At 53.7% G+C, this 10,000-nt stretch overlaps 1 long non-coding RNA gene across 1 annotated transcript in view; it reads left to right on the top strand.

The window, feature by feature from the left end:
* The window catches only part of LOC135566802 (uncharacterized), a 7,830-nt gene extending 5,399 nt beyond the window's left edge, over positions 1-2,431 (top strand). The window contains exon 3 of the long non-coding RNA XR_010462186.1: positions 2,005-2,431. This is a non-coding gene — a long non-coding RNA (uncharacterized LOC135566802). The remainder of the gene's footprint in view (positions 1-2,004) is intronic.
* Positions 2,432-10,000: the final 7,569 nt, after the last annotated feature.

Genomic DNA, 10,000 nt, shown 5'->3' with positions numbered 1-10,000 from the left:
ACAGGGACACAGACAGGGACAGAGATTAGACAGGGACACGGGACAGAGACAGGGACACGGACAGGGACAGAGACAGGGACAGAGACAGGGACACAGACAGAGACACAGACAGAGAGACACAGGGACAGAGACAGGGACACAGACAGGGACAGGGACAGGGACAGGACACGGACAGGGACACGGGACAGGGACACGGACAGAGACACGGACAGAGACAGGGACAGAGACAGGGACAGGGACAGGGACAGAGACAGAGACAGGGACAGAGACAGAGACACAGACAGGCACACACCACACACACCGACAGACACAGACAGACACACATTTGTTGACTTGTGTTGTAACAGGTTAAAGAGGAAGAGATTCTGTACCAGAGGAAGTAGGAACAATTATAACATTGATAACAGGAAATGAAATCTAGGTTTAATCAAGTCGGGGTGGCGCGATCAGGCTGCGACTCTTGAAAGGTGCTGTCTTGTTTTGTGAGACAGGAGGCCAGGAGTGTGTGCGTGTGTGTGGGGGGCTCAACCAGGAGGACACGAGTTGGTACCAAGTGTGTGTGTGTAGGGGGGGGGGGCTCAACCAGGAGGACACGAGTTGGTACCAAGTGTGTGTGTGTGGGGGCTCAACCAGGAGGACACGAGTTGGTACCAAGTGTGTGTGTGTAGGGGGGCTCAACCAGGAGGACACGAGTTGGTACAAGTGTGTGTGTGTGGGGGGGCTCAACCAGGAGGACACGAGTTGGTACCAAGTGTGTGTGTGTGTGTAGGGGGGGGGCTCAACCAGGGAGGACACGAGTTGGTACCAAGTGTGTGTGTGTAGGGGGGTCAACCAGGAGGACACGAGTTGGTACCAAGTGTGTGTGTGTAGGGGGGGGGCTCAACCAGGAGGACACGAGTTGGTACCAAGTGTGTGTGTGTAGGGGGGCTCAACCAGGAGGTCACGAGTTGGTACCAAGTGTGTGTGTGTGTGTGTAGGGGGGCTCAACCAGGAGGACACGAGTTGGTACCAAGTGTGTGTGTGTAGGGGGCTCAACCAGGAGGTCACGAGTTGGTACCAAGTGTGTGTGTGTGTGTGTAGGGGGGCTCAACCAGGAGGACACGAGTTGGTACCAAGTGTGTGTGTGTAGGGGGGCTCCCTTGGTACCAAGGGTGTGTGTGTGTGGGGGGCTCAACCAGGAGGACACGAGTTGGTACCAGTGTGTGTGTAGGGGGGCTCAACCAGGAGGACACGAGTTGGTACCAAGTGTGTGTGTAGGGGGCTCAACCAGGAGGACACGAGTTGGTACCAAGTGTGTGTGTGTAGGGGGCTCAACCAGGAGGACACGAGTTGGTACCAAGTGTGTGTGTGTAGGAGGGGCTCAACCAGGAGGACACGAGTTGGTACCAAGTGTGTGTGTGTAGGGGGGCTCAACCAGGAGGTCACGAGTTGGTACCAAGTGTGTGTGTGTAGGGGGCTCAGCCAGGAGGACACGAGTTGGTACCAAGTGTGTGTGTGTAGGGGGGGCTCAACCAGGAGGACTCTGGCAGTCTGACGTTACAGTGATACATCTAACGCCTTCATATTATCAAACCATATATCTGATATGTCCTCTTTCCTCCCTCCCTCATTATCTTCTCCCTCTCCTCCCTCCCTCTCCTCTCCTCCCTCCTCATTATCTTCTCCCTCTCCTCCTCCCTCTCCAACTATCCCTCCCTCTCCTCCTCCCTCCTCCCTCCCTCCTCATTATCTTCTCCCTCTCTTCTCCTCCCTCCCCTCTCCTCCGTCCCTCTCCAACTATCCTCCCTCCCTCGCCCCTCCCCTCCTCCAACTCCCCCTCCTCCCTCCCCATCCCTCCCCTCCCTCCCACCTCCTCCCATCCCTCCCCTCCCTCTCCTCCCTCCCTCCTTCCCCTCTCCCTCCTCCCTACCTCCCTCTCCCTCCCTCCCTCCCCCCTCCCTCCTTCCCCTCTCCTCCCTACCTCCCTCCCTCCCTCCCTCTCTCCCTCCCTCACGTTGTATCCAGGTATCCAGGCCTACTGCTTGTCCCATGTGACACGGGAGGAGAGTGCTGGCTAGAAGCCAGTCTGGAGGCCACCATGTTGCTCTGGATGCCAGGGACGGATCACATGTCGAGGGTCCCTACTGTCTGATGAATAGATCACATGCTCTGGTTTAGGAACTGATGTAGGATCACAATGTGTCTCAGGGTAGGACACCTGATGTAAAGAGTCAGTTCTGTTACTCTGAGACTGTTTGTGAATATGGGACCTGATCCTAGATCCAGTTCTGTTACTCTGAGACTGTTTGTGAATATGGGACCTGATCCTAGATCCAGTTCTGTTACTCTGAGACTGTTTGTGAATATGGGACCTGATCCTAGATCCAGTTCTGTTACTCTGAGACTGTTTGTGAATATGGGACCTGATCCTAGATCCAGTTCTGTTACTCTGAGACTTAGACTGTTTGTCAATATGTGTGACAGATCCAGTTCTGTTACTCTGAGACTTGCTTGTCAATATGTGTACAGCTCTTTAGTATCACAACTTTATTGATAGTTCACCTGAAATGATATTGTGATTTCCTTACCCTGGAAGCAGTCTTGGGACCAAGTAAGACGGTAATCCATGCTGCTTTATGTTTGTTTTACCTGGACACTGTCTCCAAATAATAAATATTGTTGTTGTTGTTGTTGTGTTGTTGTTGTTGTTGTCCAAAACCTTGCAAGTCATCACTGTCCTCCCTCATGTCCTGGGTGAACTATCCCGTCAACCTTTTACCCGGGTGGGGATTGGCTTTTATAGACGAGGCTAAACTGTCTCTCTCTTTCTGTCTCTCTCTGTGTCTCTATCTCTGTCTCTCTCTCTCTGTGTCTCTGTCTCTCTCCCTCTCTGTGTCTCTCTCTCTGTCTCTCTCCCTCTCTGTGTCCCTCTCTGTGTCTCTCTCTGTCTCTCTGTCTCTCTCCCTCTCTATGTCTCTCCCTCTCTGTGTCCCTCTCTCTGTCTCTCTCCCTCTCTGTGTCCCTCTCTCTGTCTCTCTCCCTCTCTGTGTCCCTCTCTGTGTCTCTCTCTGTGTCTCTCTCTGTCTCTCTCCCTCATGTCCTGGGTGAACTATCCCGTCAACCTTTTACCCGGGTGGGGTTTGGCTTTTATAGACAGGGCTCATCTGGAAGGTTTCTTACCCGGGTGGGGATTGGCTTTTATAGACGGGGCTCATCTGGAAGGTTTCTTACCCGGGTGGGGATTGGCTTTAAGAAATCTTTCTTACAGAAGAAACACATGGGCATAAACATAGTAGAATTATTTCTTAAAGAACCGTTTGGGGATTAAACAGTATGGGAGATTATGGGGACATAAAGATTATGGGGACAGTTTGGAGATTATTTTGGAGATTATGGGGACAGTTTGGAGATTATGGGGACAGTATGGAGATTATGGGGACAGTATGGAGATTATGGCAACAGTTTGGAGATTATGGACAGTATGGAGATTATGGGAACAGTTTGGAGATTATGGGAACAGTTTGGGACAGATTATGGGGAAATGATTATGGGGACAGTTTGGAGATATGGCAACAGTATGGAGTTTGGAGGGGAACAGTTTGGAGATTATGGGGAACAGTTTGGAGATTATGGGGACAGTTTGGAGATCCAGTAGCGATTATGGGAACAAATTGGGGCAAGATTATGGGAAACCTTAGACCAAAAGACACATTTACATTTAAGTCATTTAGCAGGCGGCTCTTATCCAGAAGTTGCAAATTGACACAACCGTTCACCTGACACAAGACTCTCTTAAGTGTACACACAGTACCTGAAGTCATCACAACCGTTCACCTGACACAGACTGGCACACTTAAGTGTGGAACACCACCACCTAGCTGTGCAGTTGAGGAACTCAGGCACACTGGGGGGTGATTATGTGTGAGCAGGTCCCTTAATCTCCTCTCCTAGCTGTGCAGTTGAGGAACTAGAGCAGGCACACTGGGGGGGGTGATTCGGTTTGGAACACCACCCTGCATCTCCTCTCCTAGCTGTGCAGTTGAGGAACTAGAGCAGGCACACTGGGGGTGATTCGGTTTGGAACACCACCCTGCATCTCCTCTCCTAGCTGTGCAGTTGAGGAACTAGAGCAGGCACACTGATTATGGGGGGGGTGGGAACTGGTGATTATGTGTGGGAACACCACCCTGCATCTCCTCTCCTAGCTGTGCATTTGAGGAACTAGAGCAGGCACACTGGGGTGATTCGGTGTGGAACACCACCCTGCATCTCCTCTCCTAGCTGTGCATTTGAGGAACTAGAGCAGGCACACTGGGGGTGATTATGTGAACACCACCCTGCATCTCCTCTCCTAGCTGTGCATTTGAGGAACTAGGCAGTTGGTTTGGAACACCACCCTGCATCTCCTCTCCTAGCTGTGCAGTTGAGGAACTAGAGCAGGCACACTGGGGGGGTGATTATGTTTGGAACACCACCTGTGCATCTCCTCTCCTAGCTGTGCAGTTGAGGAACTAGAGCAGGCACACGGGGGGGTGATTATGTGTGAACACCACCCTGCATCTCTCCTAGCTGTGCAGTTGAGGAACTAGAGAGCAGGCACACACGGGGATTATGTGTGGAACACCACCCTGCATCTCCTCTCCTAGCTGTGCAGCTGAGGAACCAGAGCAGGCACACCAGGGTGATTCGGTTGGAACACCACCCTGCATCTCCTCTCCTAGCTGTGCAGTTGAGGAACTAGAGCAGGCACACTGGGGATTATGTGGAACACCACCCTGCATCTCCTCCTAGCTGTGCAGTTGAGAACCAGAGCAGGCGGGGGGTGATTATGTGTGGAACACCACCCTGCATCTCCTCTCCTAGCTGTGCATTTGAGGAACTAGAGCAGGCACACTGGGGGGTGATTCGGTTTGGAACACCACCCTGCATCTCCTCTCCTAGCTGTGCAGTTGAGGAACTAGAGCAGGCACACGGGGGGGTGATTATGTGTGGAACACCACCCTGCATCTCCTCTCCTAGCTGTGCAGTTGAGGAACTAGAGCAGGCACACGGGGGGGTGATTATGTGTGGAACACCACCCTGCATCTCCTCTCCTAGCTGTGCAGTTGAGGAACTAGAGCAGGCACACTGGGGGGTGATTAGTGTGGAACACCACCCTGCATCTCCTCTCCTAGCTGTGCAGTTGAGGAACTAGAGCAGGCACACTGGGGGGTGATTCAGTTTGGAACACCACCCTGCATCTCCTCTCCTAGCTGTGCAGTTGAGGAACTAGAGCAGGCACACTGGGGGGTGATTCGGTTTGGAACACCACCCTGCATCTCCTCTCCTAGCTGCAAGATGGAGGAACCAGATATACACTCAGGGGTGATTATGTGTGGAACACCACCCTGCATCTCCTATCCTAGCTGTGCAGTTGAGGAACTAGAGCAGGCACACTGGGGGGGGTGATTCGGTTTGGAACACTACCCTGCATCTCCTCTCCTAGCTGTGCAGTTGAGGAACTAGAGCAGGCACACGGGGGGATATGTGTGGGAATCACCCTGCATCTCCTCTCCTAGCTGTGCAGTTGAGAACTTATGTTTGGAACACCACTCCTGCATCTCCCTCTCCTAGCTGTGCAGTTGAGAACTAGAGCAGGCACACTGGGGGGTGATTCGGCTTTGAATACCACCTGCACTTCCTCTCCTAGCTGTGCATTTGAGAACTAGAGCAGGCACACTGGGGGGTGATTCGGTTTGGAACACTACTCCTGCATCTCCTCTCCTAGCTGTGCAGTTGAGGAACCAGAGCAGCACACGGGGGTGATTATGTGTGAACACCACCCTGCATCTCCTCTCCTAGCTGTGCATTTGAGGAACTAGAGCAGGCACACTGGGGGTGGTTTGGGAACACCACCCCTGCATCTCCTCTCCTAGCTGTGCATTTGAGAACTAGAGCAGCACACTGGGGTGATTCGGTTTGGAACACCACTCCTGCATCTCCTCTCCTAGCTGTGCAGTTGAGAACCAGGAGCAGGCACACTGGGGGGTGATTCGGTTTGGGAACACCACCCTGCATCTCCTAGCTGTGCAGTTGAGGAACTAGAGCAGGCACACTGGGGGATTCGTCACCACCCTGCATCTCCCTCTCCTAGCTGTGCAGTTGAGGAACTAGAGCAGGCACACGGGGGGTGATTATGTGTGGAAACACCACCCTGCATCTCCTCTCTCAGCTGTGCAGTTGAGGAACTAGAGCAGGCACACTGGGGGGTGATTCGGTTTGGAACACCACCCTGCATCTCCTCTCCTAGCTGTGCAGTTGAGGAACTAGAGGCACACTGGGGGGGGTGATTATGTGTTGGGAACACCACCTGCATCTCCTCTAGCTGTGCAGTTGAGGAACTAGAGCAGGCACACTGGGGGTGATTCGTTTGAACACCACCATCCTCTATCCTAGCTGTGCAGTTGAGGAACTAGAGCAGGCACACGAGGGGGGGGGGTGATCTCCTCTCCTAGCTGTTTGAAAGAACACCAAGTGATTATGTGTGAACACCACCCCATCTCCTCTCCTAGCTGTGCAGTTGAGAACTAGAACAGGCACGGGGTGATTATGGAACACCACCCTGCATCTCCTCTCCTAGCTGTGCAGTTGAGGAACTAGAGCAGGCACACTGGGGGGTGATTATGTGGGAACACCACCCTGCATCTCCTCTAGCTGTGCATTTGAGAACCAGAGCAGGCACACTGAGGGTGATTCGGTTGGAACACTCTGCATCTCCTCTCCTAGCTGTGCCGGGTGAGAACCAGGGAGCAGGCACACGGGGGTGATTATGTGTGGAACACCCACCCTGCATCTCCTCTCCTAGCTGTGCAGTTGAGGAACTAGAGCAGGCACACTGGGGGGTGATTATGTGTGGAACACCACCCTGCATCTCCCTCCTCCTGGCTGTGCAGTTGAGGAACCAGGAGCAGGCACACTGGGGGGTGATTATGTTTGGAACACCACCCCTGCATCTCCTCTCCTAGCTGTGCAGTTGAGGAACTAGAGCAGGCACACTGGGGGTGATTCGGTTTGGAACACCACCCTGCATCTCCTCTCCTAGCTGTGCAGTTGAGGAACCAGAGCAGGCACACTGGGGGTGATTCTGGTGTGGAACACCACCCTGCATCTCCTCTCCTAGCTGTGCAGTTGAGGAACCAGAGCAGGCACACGGGGGTGATTATGTGGGAACACCACCCTGCATCTCCTCCTAGCTGTGCAGTTGAGGAACTAGAGCAGGCACACTGGGGGGTGATTGGTTTGGAACACCACCCTGCATCTCCTCTCCTAGCTGTGCAGTTGAGGAACTAGAGCAGGCACACTGGGGGGTGATTATGTTTGGAACACCACCCTGCATCTCCTCTCCTAGCTGTGCAGTTGAGGAACTAGAGCAGGCACACTGGGGGGTGATTCGGTTTGGAACACCACCCTGCATCTCCTCTCCTAGCTGTGCAGTTGAGGAACCAGAGCAGGCACACTGGGGGGTGATTCTGGTTGGAACACCACCCTGCATCTCCTCTCCTAGCTGTGCAGTTGAGGAACTAGAGCAGGCACACTGGGGGGTGATTCGTGTTTGGAACACCACCCTGCATCTCCTCTCCTAGCTGTGCAGTTGAGGAACTAGAGCAGGCACACTGGGGGGTGGATTATGTGTAGACACCACCCTGCATCTCCTCTCCTAGCTGTGCATTTGAGGAACTAGAGCAGGCACACTGGGGGGTGATTCGGTTTGGAACACCACCCTGCATCTCCTCTCCTAGCTGTGCAGTTGAGGAACTAGAGCAGGCACACTGGGGGGTGATTATGTGTGGAACACCACCCTGCATCTCCTCTCCTAGCTGTGCAGTTGAGGAACTAGAGCAGGCACACTGGGGGGTGATTCGGTTTGGAACACCACCCTGCATCTCCTCTCCTAGCTGTGCAGTTGAGGAACTAGAGCAGGCACACTGGGGGGGTGATTCGGTTTGGAACACCACCCTGCATCTCCTCTCCTAGCTGTGCAGTTGAGGAACTAGAGCAGGCACACTGGGGGTGATTCGGTTTGGAACACCACCCTGCATCTCCTCTCCTAGCTGTGCAGTTGAGGAACTAGAGCAGGCACACTGGGGGGTGATCTGGTGTGGAAACACCACCCTGCATCTCCTCTCCTAGCTGTGCAGTTGAGGAACTAGAGCAGGCACACGGGGGGTGATTCTGGTTTGGAACACCACCCTGCATCTCCTCTCCTAGCTGTGCAGTTGAGGAACTAGAGCAGGCACACTGGGGGGTGATTCAGGTTTGGAACACCACCCTGCATCTCCTCTCCTAGCTGTGCAGTTGAGGAACTAGAGCAGGCACACTGGGGGGTGATTCGGTTTGGAACACCACCCTGCATCTCCTCTCCTAGCTGTGCAGTTGAGGAACTAGAGCAGGCACACTGGGGGGTGATTCGGTTTGGAACACCACCCTGCATCTCCTCTCCTAGCTGTGCAGTTGAGGAACTAGAGCAGGCACACGGGGGGGTGATTATGTGTGGAACACCACCCTGCATCTCCTCTCCTAGCTGTGCAGTTGAGGAACTAGAGCAGGCACACTGGGGGGGTGATTATGTGTGGAACACCACCCTGCATCTCCTCTCCTAGCTGTGCAGTTGAGGAACTAGAGCAGGCACACTGGGGGATTGTTTGGAACACCCTGCATCCTCTCCTAGCTGTGCAGTTGAGGAACTAGAGCAGGCACACTGGGGGATTGGTTTGAACACCACCCTGCATCTCCTCTCCTAGCTGTGCAGTTGAGGAACCAGAGCAGGCACACTGGGGGGGTGATTGGTTTGGAACACCACCCTGCATCTCCTCTCCTAGCTGTGCATTTGAGGAACTAGAGCAGGCACACTGGGGGGTGATTCGGTTTGGAACACCACCCTGCATCTCCTCTCCTAGCTGTGCAGTTGAGGAACTAGAGCAGGCACACTGGGGGGGGTGATTCGGTTTGGAACACCACCCTGCATCTCCTCTCCTAGCTGTGCAGTTGAGGAACTAGAGCAGGCACACTGGGGGGTGATTCGGTTTGGAACACCACCCTGCATCTCCTCTCCTAGCTGTGCAGTTGAGGAACTAGAGCAGGCACACGGGGGGTGATTATGTGTGGAACACCACCTGCATCTCCTCTCCTAGCTGTGCAGTTGAGGAACTAGAGCAGGCACACGGGGGGGTGATTATGTGTGGAACACCACCCTGCATCTCCTCTCCTAGCTGCAGTTGGAGGAACTAGAGCAGGCATATTCTGGGGGGTGATTCGGTTTGGGAACACCACCCTGCATCTCCCTCTCCTAGCTGTGCAGTTGAGGAACTAGAGCAGGCACACTGGGGGTGGATTCGGTTTGGAACACCACCCTGCATCTCCTTCCTAGCTGTGCAGTTGAGGAACTAGAGCAGGCACACTGGGGGGTGATTCCCTAGCTTGCAGTGGACTACACCACCCTGCATCTCCTCTCCTAGCTGTGCAGTTGGAGGAACCAGAGCAGGCACACTTGGGGGGGGGGTGATTCGGTTTGGGTGTGCCTGCATCTCCCTCTCTGGTGATTGAGGGAACTGTGGGGGGGTGGAACACCACCCTGCATCTCCTCTCCTAGCTGTGCAGTTGAGGAACCAGAGCAGGCACACTGGGGTGATTCAGGTTGGAACACCACCCTGCATCTCCTCTCCTAGCTGAGTTGAGGAACTAGAGCAGGCACACTGGGGGAACATCTCCTCTCCTAGCTGTGCAGTTGAGGAACTAGAGCAGGCACGCAGGGGGGTGATTCGGTTTGGAACACCACCCTGCATCTCTTCCATCACACAATTACTGTTGTTTTACTCAATCCCAAGGCAGACCGTTTATAAATTGTAATATTGGGCATGATTTGAAAGCGTTTTGTTTTAATGAATGTTTTATTTAACTAAGCAAATCAGTTAAGAAAAATTATTATCTTTACATTGACGTGGCCATACCTCGGGGCCACTTATGCGCCGCCCTGCGTATGACG

The sequence above is a fragment of the Oncorhynchus nerka genome, unplaced genomic scaffold (genome assembly GCF_034236695.1).
Source record: "Oncorhynchus nerka isolate Pitt River unplaced genomic scaffold, Oner_Uvic_2.0 unplaced_scaffold_3301, whole genome shotgun sequence".
Classification (NCBI taxonomy): Eukaryota; Metazoa; Chordata; class Actinopteri; order Salmoniformes; family Salmonidae; genus Oncorhynchus; species Oncorhynchus nerka.
The sequence above is the reverse complement of the archived record's forward strand: the minus strand, read 5'-3'. Positions and strand labels throughout refer to the sequence as shown.